This window comes from Girardinichthys multiradiatus, chromosome 1 (genome assembly GCF_021462225.1).
Source record: "Girardinichthys multiradiatus isolate DD_20200921_A chromosome 1, DD_fGirMul_XY1, whole genome shotgun sequence".
NCBI classification, from domain to species: Eukaryota; Metazoa; Chordata; class Actinopteri; order Cyprinodontiformes; family Goodeidae; genus Girardinichthys; species Girardinichthys multiradiatus.
The window spans coordinates 3,503,319-3,518,109 of record NC_061794.1 but is presented as its reverse complement, the minus strand read 5'-3'; positions in this window follow the sequence as shown (position 1 = coordinate 3,518,109).

Sequence of the window (14,791 nt, the reverse complement as noted above, 5' to 3'; positions counted from 1 at the left end):
TATATAGCGCCAATTCACAACACATGTTGTCTCAAGGCACTTCACAAAAGTCAGGTACATACATTCCAATTAATACTAACTATCACACAGTTCAGTCGGATTCAGTTATTTATTCAAATTGGATAAAACGTTTTTAAGGAAGCCCAGCAGATTGCATAGTCAGAGACTTGTAGCAGTCACTCCTCCTGGATGAGTATGTAGCGACAGTGGACAGTCACTGGCGTTGACTTTGAAGCAATCCCTCATACTGAGCATGCATGTAGCGACAGTGGAGAGGAAAAACTCCCTTTTCACAGAAAGAAACCTCCAGCAGAAACAGGCTCAGTGTGAGCGGCCATCTGCCATGACCGAGTAGAGGTTTGAGAGAACAGAGCAGAGACACAAAAAGAACACAGAAGCACTAATCCAGGAGAACTTTCTATGGGAAGGAAAAGTAAATGTTAACAGTTGTAGCGCCTTTAGTTGTTTCTTCTAGAAAGACTAGATAAACTCTGAGCCAGTTTTCAAGGTTAGAGTCTGAAAGAGAGCACATATAATTAGTTACAGTAAAAGCTCAGTCAATTGCTATGTCTAGGAGAGAGAAAGGGTTAAACACTGAAAGACAGGGCCATGTGGATCATCGGTAAAGGGTGAGCATTAAGTTGATGCCAGCAAAAGCTTGGACGATGCCCCCCTCCAGAAAGGTGTCACCGGTAGACACAGATTCAGGCCAGGTGTAGCTTCTAAGAAGAGAAAAGAGAGAGAATATAAGGTTAAAAGCTGAAATAACAGCAAATAATGCAACATTGGAGAGTAGTGTGAGAATGTCACACTATTCTCCAGCTTGTTCATTATAGAACAAGCTGTTCTATAATGGTGTGGATGGGAAGAGAAATGGTGTAGGAGTTATCGTGAAGGAGAAAGTTGTCAGGAATGTTCTGGAGGTGAAAAAAAGTGTCAGATAGGGTGATGAGTCTGAAGCTGGATAGTGAAGGTCAGATGTTCAATGCTGTTGGTGATTATGTCCTAAAGGTAGGATGTGAGTTAGAAGAGAAGGAGAAATTCTGGAGCAAGTTTGATGAAGTGATGCCGAATTTCCCAAGATGTGAGAGGGGTAAGATGGTGCAGATCTCAATTTACATGTTGGAACATAGGCAATGAGGAAGTCATGGGCAGGTGTGGTATCCAGAACAGGAATGCAGAAGCACATATGGTGGTAGTCTTAGCAAAGAGGACAGCAATGGCTGTAGTGAATATTTTCAAGATGCAGGAACACAAGGTGATTTATAAGACCAGAGGAAGGAGCACATATGTGGATTACTTTTTGTTTAGACAATGTAATCTGAAGGAACTCAGTGATTGTAAGGTAGTGGTACGTGAGAGGGTTGCCAGATAGTACATGATAGTGGTGGGTAGAATGACTCTGATGGTGAGAAAGATGAAGAGGACAATGGCAGAGTAAGTAGCAGAAGCTGAAAGAGGAAGAATGTTTTGAAGAGTTTAAACAGGCTCTGGGTGGCCAGGAGGTGCTTCCAGATGACTGGACAACTGCAGGCAATACTATCAAGGAGACAGGTAGAAGAGTACTTGCTATGTCTTCTGGAAGGAAATTTGATATGGAGACTTGGTGATCGAATGAAGTACAAGAGGGAATGCAGAGAAAGAGATAAGCTATAAAGAAGTGGGACAAAGTGAAAACTGAAGAGAGTTGCCATGTGCACAGGGAGACTCGGCGTAAAGTAAAGCAAGAGACAGCCAAGGTCAGACAATGGGCTTATAGTGACTTGTATCATAGGTTGGACAGTACGGAGGGAGAGAAGGATTTATACAGACTGGCATGGCAGAAAGAAATGGGACGGATGTTCAGCAGCTTAAGGTGATTAAGGTTCCAGATGGTAAATCTAATGATGGGGCAACAAGTACCATAGGAACATGGAAGGAGTACTTTGAAGAGTTGATGAGTAAAGAAAATGAGAGAGAACAAAGAGAGAAGAAGTGACCACTAAGGATCAGAAAGTAGCAAAGATCAGTAAGGAAGGCACTGAAAAGGATGAAGATGATGTACCTGTGGCGGTATGGAAGTGTCTAGGACAGACATCAATAGAGTTTTAGACTAGGCTGTTCAATGAGATCTCAGTAAGAAAGAAAATGTCTGAGGAAAGGAGAAGTGTGCTGGAACAAATTTTCAAGAACAAGGGAGGTGTGCAGAGTTGTGGCAACTACAGAGGAATAAAGCTGATGTGCTATACAACAAAGTTATAGTAAAGAGTAGTGGAAGTTAGACTGAACTCAGAATTGAGCACCTGTGAGCAGCAGTATGGTTTCATGCCAAGAAAAAGTACTACATATGCAATATTGGCTTTGAGGATGTTAACAGAAGTACAGAGAAGGTCAGAGGGAGCTGCATTGTGTTTTTGTAGATCTAGAGAAAGCATATGACAGCATGCAGAGAGAGGAGCTGTGATACTGTATAAAGAAGTTTGGTGTTGAGTACAATGTATGCCACTGTTGTATTCTTTTGGGTTGGCACTACTTTGTATAGTGGAAGGTTACACACTATTGTAAAAAGTAATAGGCGGAGCCTCCCCTGTTCTCGATGCTCAGTGCGTGTTCGAACCAGAACGGGGCAGTGTGGCTACCATTTCAACAACAAAGAATGTCTCCTGTGTCTTATGTATCGGAGTAAGTTAGACACCTGAGAAGATGTCTACACAAGCTGCAGATGATGGGGAAGACTCTGTAGCTCCAAGGGTGAATAATGAGAGACCCGTTGCAAGAGAGTCAACAGGTTATGGGCCCAGACAAGTTCCAAGTACAACGATACATGGAAGGGGACTGCCGCCGCGGTTTGACGGAGACGAACCACGCTATCACATCTGGGAAGCAAGGTTTTTAGCGTACTTGAAAACCATTGGCCTCAAAGACGTCATCCTGGGACGTGAGTTAGCAGTGGAGGCTAATGCACCAGAGGCTGAGGAAATTGGTAGGAAAAATGATATGGCTTACGCAGAATTGTGTGGTTGTTTGGACGACAAGGCGCTAACGCTAATCCTCTATGAAGCACCTGATGACGGCAAGAAAAGCCTAGAAATATTGAGGCACCATTTCGAGTCAGAAGAAAAGCCGCGTATTGTCGGACTGTACACAGAGCTAACAAATGTGCAAATGGCTGATGGGGAGGCATTAGCAGACTATCTAGTGGCCGCGTTAAACAGAGCTAAAGAGACCCTCAGTGATGCACTTCTGACAGCGATGGTACTAAAAGGACTCACGGAAGAATACAACCCATTTTCTGTACACGTTACTCAGACGAAGGAAACGTTGACCTTCAGTGAGTTCAAGGCAAGGCTGAGAAGTTTTGAATGCACCTTGCGCTACCGCAATAAGCCCCAAACAGACGAAATAATGACCGCTAATTACAGAGCATCCAGGCCTAAGTTTAAAGAAAAGGAGAAGAAGTATTTCAATGGAGAATGCTTTATTTGTGAGAAAATGGGACATAAAGCAAAAGACTGCAGAAACAAAGACAAGAAAACTCAGCGGAGAGTGACTAGCACACAAAATGGAAGCAGGGTGGCCACCATTACAGACACTGGACAAAGAAGTTTTCGTGTTAAATAGAGGCATAGACCCATAAATGAGGAAGAAGTGTTTGTGCTCCGGGTGAGTGAATGGGAACCCCACGGTACACAGCAGCAAGGTCTACTGGTGGACAGCAGTGCCTCTGCCCACATCATGACCAACGAGGATGCCTTCATCAGATTTGACCAGACATCCCAGCCCAGGAACCATGTGATGCCACTGGCAGATGGGACACGGATTACTGGCAGCTTCCTGAGAAAAGGAGACGCACAAATAGAGCTGACCAACTGCAACGGGAAAGTGGTGAGTGTCAAGCTCACGGATGCTCTCCTGATTCCAGAATACCCACAGAACATCCTGTCTGTGGATGCAGCAGTTTCAAAAGGTGCAAGGTTCAACTTCGAGAAGAATAACAACAAAATGGTTCTTAACAGAAGAAGAACACGGCACAACATGTAAGATGAAGGTAAAGGACAGACTGTACTATTTGGACATTGTCACAGAGAAAGATGTAAGCAGTGAGGATTCCTGCAATGTATCTTTTGATCTAAAAACATGGCAACTATGATGATATTGTAAAACTTGAAACAGTTGTAAATGGGATGAAAATCAAAGATAAAATGTGCAGACCCAACCAATGGGAAATTTGCCTAGAGGGTAAATTTTCTCAAAGAAGAAACAGGCAGAGCGATGTGAGGGCCAAGGAGCCATTAGAGCTAGTACACACAGACCTGGGTGGACCTATTGCACCAGAGTCACTTGAAGGGCATAAATATGCTATCACTTTCACAGATGATTTTTCAGGTGCCATTTATGTGTACTTCCTTAGGAACAAAAACAAAGCAGTTGAGGCAACTAAGCAGTTCTTGGCAGACACCGCACCTTACGGTAAAGTAAAACGTCTGAGATCAGACAATGGAACAGAATTTGTGTCAGAGGAGTACCAGTCATTGTTGAGTGACAATGCTATAAAGCATGAGAGGTCAGCGCCCTACTCTCCCCATCAAAATGGGACAGCAGAGAGGAATTGGCGCACACTCTTTGAAATGGTCCGATGTATGTTGATTGAGTCAGGTTTACCCAAGAATCTGTGGCCTTACGCAGCCAGGACAGCTGCAGTTATAAGAAATAGGTGTTACTGTAAGAGAACAGGGGAAACCCCCTATTTCCTTTTCACTGGAAAGAGGCCAGATCTGTCCAAAATGAATAAGTTTGGTTCTGAATGTATGGTGTATGAGCAAAACAAGAAGAAGCTTGATCCTAAAGGCAAAAAGGGAATTTTTGTTGGTTTTGATCGTTATTCACCTGCTTACATGGTTTATTTTCCAGAGACAAACAAAGTTCAGAAACACAGATCGGCCCACTTCATTACAAGGGGTTTGACTGAGAAGCATACTCAGACTGATGGGGACCGAACAGAAGACCACTACATGGAGTGGATAACTACACCAAGTCAAACTAGTCAGCCACTAACCAAAGAAACAGAACTGACAGACACAGAGAGAGACTCAGAGCTGAAGAGTGACACAAATCCAACTAATGACTCCCAGGCTACTCGTACTACTGGTAGAGTCAGAACGAAACCCAAATACTTGGAGGACTATGAATGTGTAGTGCAGAGTAGTGAGTTAACCATTAATTACTGCTACAGAGCTACAGCTGGATTGCCACAGACCTTTAACGAGGCTATGGCATCGCCAGTATCTGATAGGTGGAAAAAGGCGATGAGAGATGAAATGGTTTCATTTAAAGAAAACAACACCTTCTCACTTGTAACATTACCAGAAGGTAGGCAGACAGTGGGGGGGAGGTGGGTATATGCTCTCAAAGAAGATAATAAAGGGAACGAGACATATAAAGCCAGGTATGTAGCAAAGGGATACAGTCAGGTAGAGGGACTTGACTATTCAGAGACGTTCTCTCCAACTGCAAACTTAACATCACTACGTGTGCTGATGCAACTAGCAGCACAGCATGACCTTATACTAAACCAGATGGACGTTAAGGCTGCATACTTACATGCGCCCATTGACTGTGAAATATACATGGACCAACCCGAAGGTTTCCAAGTTAAACCAAAGAACAGTGTGCGACTCGTGTGCAAGTTGAATAAATCTATTTATGGGCTCAAACAATCCGGGAGGAATTGGAATATGATGCTGCATGAATTTCTGATTATGAATGAGTTTGTACAGAGCCAGGTTGATCATTGTATCTATACAAAGTTGTCTGATAAAGAAAAAGTTATTTTATTAGTATGGGTCGATGATATAGTTTTGGCTGCAAGCAATGAGATGTGTCTAAGAGAGGTCAAGGAGAAACTGAAAAGTAAGTTTAAAATGAAAGACCTTGGGAATCTCACCCATTTTATTGGGATTGATTTCACACAAAAAGAAGGTTCTATCAAAATGAACCAGTCCAGGTACATAAAGAGAATACTGGAAAGGTTTGGTATGGCTGAGTGTAAACCCAGAGCCACCCCTAGTGAAATCAAATGTGACCTAATGCCTGAAGGGGAACAAACTGATCAAAGAAAGTACAGAGAAATGTTGGGCAGCCTCATCTATATAATGACTTGTACTAGGCCCGATATCGGGTGGATTGTGAGTAAACTGTCACACCACATGTCAGATCCAAGGGAGAAACATATGACAGCTTTAAAGCATGTGTACAGGTATTTACAAGGAACCAATGCCTATGAGTTGTGTTATGAGAAGTGTGACACCAAATTGGAGCTCATAGGATATTCCGACGCAGACTGGGCCAATGATGTTATTGACAGAAAAAGCACAACTGGCTACTGCTTCAGCCTAAGTCAGAGCGGTGCTATCGTTTCATGGAAAACAAGAAAACAGCAAATGGTCTCATTGTCAACATGTGAAGCTGAGTATTTAGCATTGGCAGCTACTTTTCAAGAAGCGCTCTATCTATCTCAACTACTACAGGACATGGACCACAGTTTTGAACAAACAGCTAAAGTGTTTGAGGACAACCAAGGGACTATAAGCCTTGCAAAGAATCCTGTGAATCGTCAGAGGAGCAAGCTTGTGGACATTAAGTATCACTTCACAAGATCAAATGTTTTACAGGGTAAAATTGTTTTGGTGTACTGTCCTACAGACAACATGGTCGCAGATGTGTTCACAAAATCTGCCACAAGGGCCAAGATTGAAAAGTTTTGTTCATATATGTTTGGAAACTAGTGTTGTGGCTGAAGTGAGTGGCACCATTGAGTGGGGGTGTTGAGTACAATGTATGCCACTGTTGTATTCTTTTGGGTTGGCACTACTTTGTAGAGTGGAAGGTTACACACTATTGTAAAAAGTAATAAAGGCGGAGCCTCCCCTGTTCTCGATGCTCAGTGCGTGTTCGAACCAGAACGGGGCAGTGTGGCTACCATTTCAACAACAAAGAATGTCGCCTGTGTCTTATGTATCGGAGTAAGTTAGACACCTGAGAAGATGTCTACACAAGCTGCAGATGATGGGGAAGACTCTGTAGCTCCAAGGGTGAATAATGAGAGACCCGCTGCAAGAGAGTCAACATCTGGAGTAGCAGAGAAGTATGTTAGAGTGGTGCTGGACATATATGAGAGCTGTAAACCAGAGGTGAGGTGTGCTGTGACAGAGGATTCAAAGTGAAAGAGGGACTGCATCAATGATCGGCTCTAAACCTCTTCTTGTTTGCTGTGGTAATGGGCAGGTTGACAGATGAGGTTAGACAGGAATCTCCATGGACTTTAATGTTTGCAGATGACATTGTGATCTGTGGTGAGAGCAGGGAACAGGTGGAAGAAAATCTAAAGAGATTGAGGTCTGCCTTGAAAAGGAGTGGTGAGAGCAAGACTGATGTGTGTGGAATAGAGGCTGACATTTTTTCGGGAATCCCGCAGGACGGGAGACAGCATCAGTAAAGATCATGTGATTGGGACGGTACAGGATAAAAAATTAACGGGAGCAGACGGGAGTAAGCAATAGGAGTGAAAATAAACTAGGATCAATTGTCTTTGGAAATGTAAAACTGAGACTTTGTTATAAACTTTAAGAAAAAAAAAGTTGGATCGATGCCGCCATTGTGTAGTTTTTTTCCAAGAAGCCTATACTATAATGCGAGTCAAATGAACTACACGACCCACAAGCCAACAGTGCTTCTGCTCGATGTTTTCCACCTGCGTTCAGGATGGAGGGATCAAACGCAGGTGGAGAACTGGACGTGGTAAAATTGGATTTGCAACGTAAAGTCAGAAGTAAGGACTTATCTATTAAACTCATAGAGCTGACAGGAAAGTCACAAATATTACTGAACTTCAGGAGAGTTGAATGTAGCGGTGCTAACACGCAGTCTGCTGCTTGTAAAACGTATTTAGTTGTAATCAAGTTCACCAGTGATTAAGGGACCCTTGTAAGGCAGATTCTGGATTGAATCAGCCCTGCATCTCTTCATTCGTCAAACCAGAAGTACCATCGTGTGTCAAGTCTCATCTGACCAACAAAACTGCTCCATGTCCACTAAAGATTTAAGAGCCTTTGCCACCGTAGAGGGGAAAGTTACGGAGCCCGAGAGGGGACATGGAGGATTTTTTTTGTTTGCATCACCACGCAGTACTTTTGCGTTCGGCATTTTGGAACAGCAGCACAGATGACATATTGCTCATAAAACAAACAGCACTGATATATCATTGATATGGTTTATTTGTCATATGCAGGTTAACAATGCGATGAAATGCTTAGGATAAGAAGAACCGTTCAAATCACGATAAAAACAAAAACACTAATGGCATGCAAAAAAAAAAAAGTACACATCATGCAGCAGTAATAAGCAAAGTGTCACAGATGTGGTTTTGTGCAGCATTATTGTCCAGAGTTCAGTAGTTTGTTTGACAGCTTGTGGATAAAAACTGTCTTTTAGTCTGATTTGAAGATTATTTTATTTAAGGCCAATTTCAAAATAAAACTCAATAAATCTCAAAACGGGTGTAGTGTTTGTTTCATTTTTGCAGTTATCTGGTTTGGAAACTATCCCACAAAGTATTGCGAAATAACGCAAAGACTATTGCATGAGAACGCAAAAAGTATTGCGTGGGAATGCAAAAGGTATTGTGAGCGAACGCAAAAGTATAGCGTGGGGACGCAAAAGAGAAAAAATTCCCCATGACCCCTCGCGGACCTTGTTGAAAGGCTTCATCAAGGGAAGATATTAAATAAATATGTTGTGAAATAATTGAATGCACCATTAAATGTACAATTTCTTTAATACATCATTAAATATTAACTGTACCACTCATTACATCATGTCGTCTTTAAAATTATACTTAATTATTCAGTAGCACATTTAATTGCATAATAGTCAATTTCATGATATAATGGTACATTTATTGTTTCTAATTATGTATTAAATAAATAAATGGTACCTTTAATTTAATGGCACATTTAATGTTACATTTCTTTCATGTTACATTTACTTCACTTATGGGACATTCACAACATTTATTTATTTTATGATGATTTTATTGTATTAAATTTGTCCAGTTTGACCCTCCATTCTTGATGCCTGTATAAGAGGTTATGTCAGAATTTGAATCAGGTGTGCTGGAGCAGACACACATCTAAAACTTGCAGGGAAGGGGTCCCTGAGGACCAGGGCTGTGAACCATTGAGGTACAGTTTCTAAATTGTGAAGGTAATGCCTTTTGGCCTTTTGTTCACCAAGTACAGTTCTCTTACTAGGTGCATTTTTCTTTTGTTTCAGCAACTTGAAACATAACAGTAATGTCATTGTTCAAAGGAAACAATCACTTAATAAATGAGTATAATACAACTATGTACATTTTGTTTATTCAGCTAAGATAGGCATGGTCTGTTTCCTTGTTTGATATTTTATTATTTCTTCATTATTATTCTTTTTACTTTCTCTTTACTACAGCTAAAAACAGGGACCTAACTGGTCCTTCAAAGAAATTGCCAAAAGACTAAAGGAAGAAAACAAAAATGGGAGTGGCACAGGAGTGGGAGTTGTTCTAAATGGGAGAGGGATGGGAGTGGGAGTCAATTTACCAGGAGTGGGATGGGACAGGATTTTTTTCATTATGCTGGCCTGGGATTGGGATGGGACAAGACATTTTTCTGTGGGAGCGGGATGGGACAGGAGAGAAAATCCACTCCCGTGTCACCCTCTATTGTGGAAGAGACAGGAGGCAGAACTGGAGGTAGCAAAGATGAAGATATTGAGGTTCTCTTTAGGAGCGATGAAGATGGATAGGATCAGGAATGAGTACAGAGAGACAGCTCATGTTAGATGTGTTTGAGATAAAGCTATAGAGGCCAGACTGAGATGGTTTGGACATGTACAGAGGAAAGATAGTGAGTACAATGGTAGAAGGATGCTGAGACTGGAAGTGCCAGGCAGGATACCTTGAGGAAGACCAAAGAGAAGATTTATGGATAGAGAGAAAGAGGATATGAAGATAGGTGTGAGACAAGAAAATGCAGAAGATAGGGTCAGATGGACATAGATGACTTGCTGTGGTGACCCCTGAAATGCCAAAAGAAAAAGAAGAAAATGTACCAGTACAACAAAACAGATTGCAGTAACTTTCAGTGCAAATGTAATCAAGTAAAAGCCAAAGATGTTAGATATAATTGAACAGATATCTTTATGTATGTATGTCATGGTCCGTTAGTTAGGTGTTTGAGTTTTGACTTTCTTCCATGTCTTTGTTTCTTCACTACTCTGTTGTTTATATTCACTCAGTGTTGCCATTTTAGTTAATACTCATGTTTACTCATTTCTTGGTTTATTGTTGTTTTGTTACATTTAGATATTTCTGCTAGATTCTTCCATGGTTTCTTTATATCTCTTTTCTGCTCCTGTGTTTATTATTCTCCCTCTCTCCCAGCCCCTCTGCCTTGATTGGTCTTAGTTAACTGTTCCTCATTCACAGCTGATTACTGTCACATGCTTGTCACGCCTTTCTTCTCACTTCTCTCCTGTATTAAAGCTCTCTGGTTTTCTTCACTCACAGCAGGATTCTTTCATTACTCTTCTCCATGCTCTTTGCTTCATTGTTCTGCCTTGTGTTCCGTCATCCTGTCCAGTTCTTCGTTTGTGCTCCCCGTGCCTGCTGTAAGTTGTTTTTTTATTCTTTCATTAAAATCCTGCATTTGCCATTCTGTCTGCACTTTACAAAACCTACACATCATGACAATGTGTGTATATGTGTGTGCATCTTTCACTCAACAAACAACACCAACATGCCCATATTCAGTGCTGGAGCAATCAGGATGCTTATATAATTTAATGCTTAATAAAATAACCATTCAGTCTGCTCAATATTGTCTTGGGAATACCAGCCCAATATGGCGGTGGTATTAGAACAATAGATGAAAGAGTGAATTGAGCTCTGGCATTATTGAACAGCAAGACTCTACACACACATGGAATAAATTCATACAACTTCCTAAAATATAAGCCTTTATTGTAGCACTTTATAATAACTACACCTTATTTAGCAATAATCAATCATGAATAAATGGTTAATTCATTTTGAAAACATCATTAATGTTAAGTATGACTCATACTTGATAAGCTATTACCTAACACATGCTTTAACATTTATTCCTAAATAATTATTACATCACAACCAAGATACTCATTGTTCATTCATACTTAATAAACCATGAATAAACTATTGTATATAATATGTGTGTATGTATGTAAATCCACACATACATGCAGTTTCACATTATGAGTGAGACATGTATTATTTATGGTTAGAGATTGCCGGAATAGATTATCTATTTATCTATCTATCTAGTTCAGGCAGTTGCTAGTAGTTAAGTCTTTTTGTGAACCCATCTAAAGTGAAGACTATTTATGCTTTATGTATTTTAAGTATTTGTTAATATAGGCAAGTTTTTTTTCCCCAGTAGAAATCACACTAAAATCAGTAAGAATCAAGCCAGGAGACATAGAATACAGAAATATATGTATTGAAATTTTCACATAGTAAACAAAACATATTTCAGCCAGTCATTTGACATCTAACACGTGTATGATTTTGCCATCAACTGTACAACACAGACCACACAAGCAACTGAAATTCTGCATAAAATGCATTTCTGTCATGGAGTGACATTTTGGACTTTGTGGGTTCTTGTGATGGTTTATTTTGTAATTTATATTCTCCTTATGGCTCTTTGTTTATTTCTTAGGTTGTTGTTTCTATGTTCTCCTCTAGTTTCTTTGTTTACTTTAGTTCATAGTTATTCTAGTTCTTTATTCCCTCCTCTGATTTATTCTCATGCTTAGTTTGTGTTTTCTGTTGTTTGTTTAGTCCTTTCACTCTTCTTCAGCCTTGGTATTTGTTTCACCTGTTCCTTGTCCCACCTGTTCCCTGTTTCTTTGATTACCTGCGTCTTGTTAACTTATATGTGCTGTGTATATTAGTTGTTCGTTGTGCTTAGTTCCTCGCTGGTTCCTGTGTTCTGTTACTACCCCGCTCCCTACCACGTCTACGCTTTGTATTACTATGCTTCGACTATGCTACGTTTTGTCTATGCTATGCCTTGCCATGAGTACCTGCAGGTTTGCGCAAGTTTTTGATCTTGTCTTTGTTTCATCCCTGCAGTGTTTTTGTTACGTTTTTGGACTTTGTGAATAAACAAGGAAGTAACTATGATGCGGCTACCGAGTTCTTGTCTGCACTTTGGTCCGACCCAAAATCCTCCCCCGACATTAGGAACCAGCCAGATGGACCAAGCAGACAATGGTGTGATTACTCTGTGGGAGTACCTGAGACGGGAAGCGGAGAAGAGCTCACATCAGGCTGCGGAGGAGAGAAAGCAGTGGTCACCGTTTTGGGGCTCCAGGCTGGCCACTCCCCTTCCGGGTACCGGTCCGCTGCGGTTATGTCATGGAGTGACATTTTGGACTTTGTGAGTTCTTGTGATGTTCACTTTGTAATTTAGATTCTCCTTATGGCTCTTTGAACTGCCAGCAGAATGAAAAGCCAACATGAATTTAGAACACAGAGATCCACAGAGTGGGCAGTCCTGGAATTTATAGAGGAAATCACCAGCTCCATTTGACACAATTGATCACAAAATATTTATTATGAAACTAGAGCATGATTGTGTATTGGGGGGTTGTTTGAATGGATGAAGAGCTATTTCAGGAATAGGAAACAGCTTGTGAAAATGCATGACTATCAGTCATCATGCTTGGACATAGCTTGTGGTGTCCCCCCAGGGATCAGAATGGGGACCTCATTGCATAATTGCCTAAGTCACATTTTGGCAAATTTGACAGGAAATTATGCTATGAGGCTAATGATAGGAAAGGTTTTAAAAGTTTTACAGTTTGTTTTGTTTGCAAATGATACAAATATGTTCTCTACAGGAGAGACCTTACAGCAGCTATTGGATCAAATCACACCACAAATGAGCAATTTCAGAAAGTGGTTTGTTAAAAACAAATTGTGTTTAAATATAAATAAAGCATAAATATAACAGTACATGGTTTTTGGAAATTATGAAGAAAATATTGATGTGCAAGTTATAATAGATGGTGTAAAGATGGAAAGAATAAATTAAATAAAATGTTTGTGCTAGATTACTATTGATTACAAAATCTACTGGAACCCTCATATTAAATATGTTCAGACTATATGATTTTACCATATCTGAAATATTATAGGTTTGGGGGAACACTTACAGGACTTCACTCCAACCATTATGCACACTCCAGAAAAGAGCCATTAGGATGGTTCATAAGGTGGGCTATTATGATCACACTATTTTTCATTAACTCTTGCTTGTTTAAATTTCTAGATCTGGCAGAATTTCAAACAGCACAGTTAGAGTCAAATCTTCAAAAGATTTGCGTGTACAAAACTGCTCGCTGTTTGCATCAGCAAAGCTGATCTACAAACGAGGTGGTAATTGGATTGCGTGTGCAAAATCAGCTGAACTGCGAATCAAACTTTTTAGCATGTCTGCCTATATGAATATGTAAAACATATGATACTCATCCAAACGTGCAAATTCATGGAAGGAGGATATGCAAATGTCATCGAATACCACCCGCATGCGATCTACAAAGCCTGAAACGGTTTGCGGAACGACTGAAATTTTTGCATGTGGATTCAGCACGTTTGACATGCAGGCACTAATGTTGCATTCTTGAAACAGAAAGGACTCCGTCTTCGGTTTTGTAACTTTATTTGCCCCATGCTGTACGTATTTTCTTTTGATTGTTCTCTCTGGAGCAGCCGGGCATGGACGCACAGATCAACCGTTACACCAAACAGAACCGTTATACTACAGAACCTTTTTTTTTTTCTTTTGCTACCGATGCCACTTCTGTTATTAACAGTAACATGGTACCAATGGTACCCAGATCAGATGCACTTGAACAAAAGTAACTAGACGTAATTTTTTAAACAATAGAATTGTATATTAAATAAATCAATAAAATAGTGAACAAATGGTACTGATCTAAATTAAATATGTCCAGGGTGCAACACCCTAACCCACAAAAAAAATTTATAAATATTGCTTAACAACATTTTAAGGTTTTTAGCAATACAGAACAAGTTAACAGGCAAGTATTTTAACAAATATTACAATATTGCAAAGTTTGTTTGTGTCATCTTCCTTAACTGACGTCATCTTGGTTCTTATCTTCCAGACGAAGAATATTGCATGTGTGTCATACAGAACTATTTACAGTCCATTAGTACTGAAGGCTCAATAGTCCATAGACGTTTTGGTGGCCCTCCAAAATCTTCACCTAGTGACAAGGAACTTACCCAATACACCCAGAATTGTGTTTTCACACATTTCAATGACATGCAATAAAATTTCCTCAGGAAGCAACTTATTTTAATCAACTTTTGTTCTCATATAGCTACTCTCTCTGGTGCTTATTCAAGTCTAAATAAACATCTAAACTCTGTTAATCTAAACATAACTGGATGTTTAACCAATGACAGTAAAGAAATTACACAAGTCTCAATGGATTATTATGCTTATTAGACTAAACTGCAATATTAACTAGCCTGTAAACTAACCAAATAAGAATGAACATGAATTGCTTTCCTTTTTAATAAGTACTGCCATAAAAAGGATACATGGATGAGGAACAGCTGGAGGAGTTTAGGTGGTAATCTGAGAGTCTCTTTACTCTGGTGGAGCAGCTTTTCAGGACTTGAAAGGTCAGGTGACCCAACTGG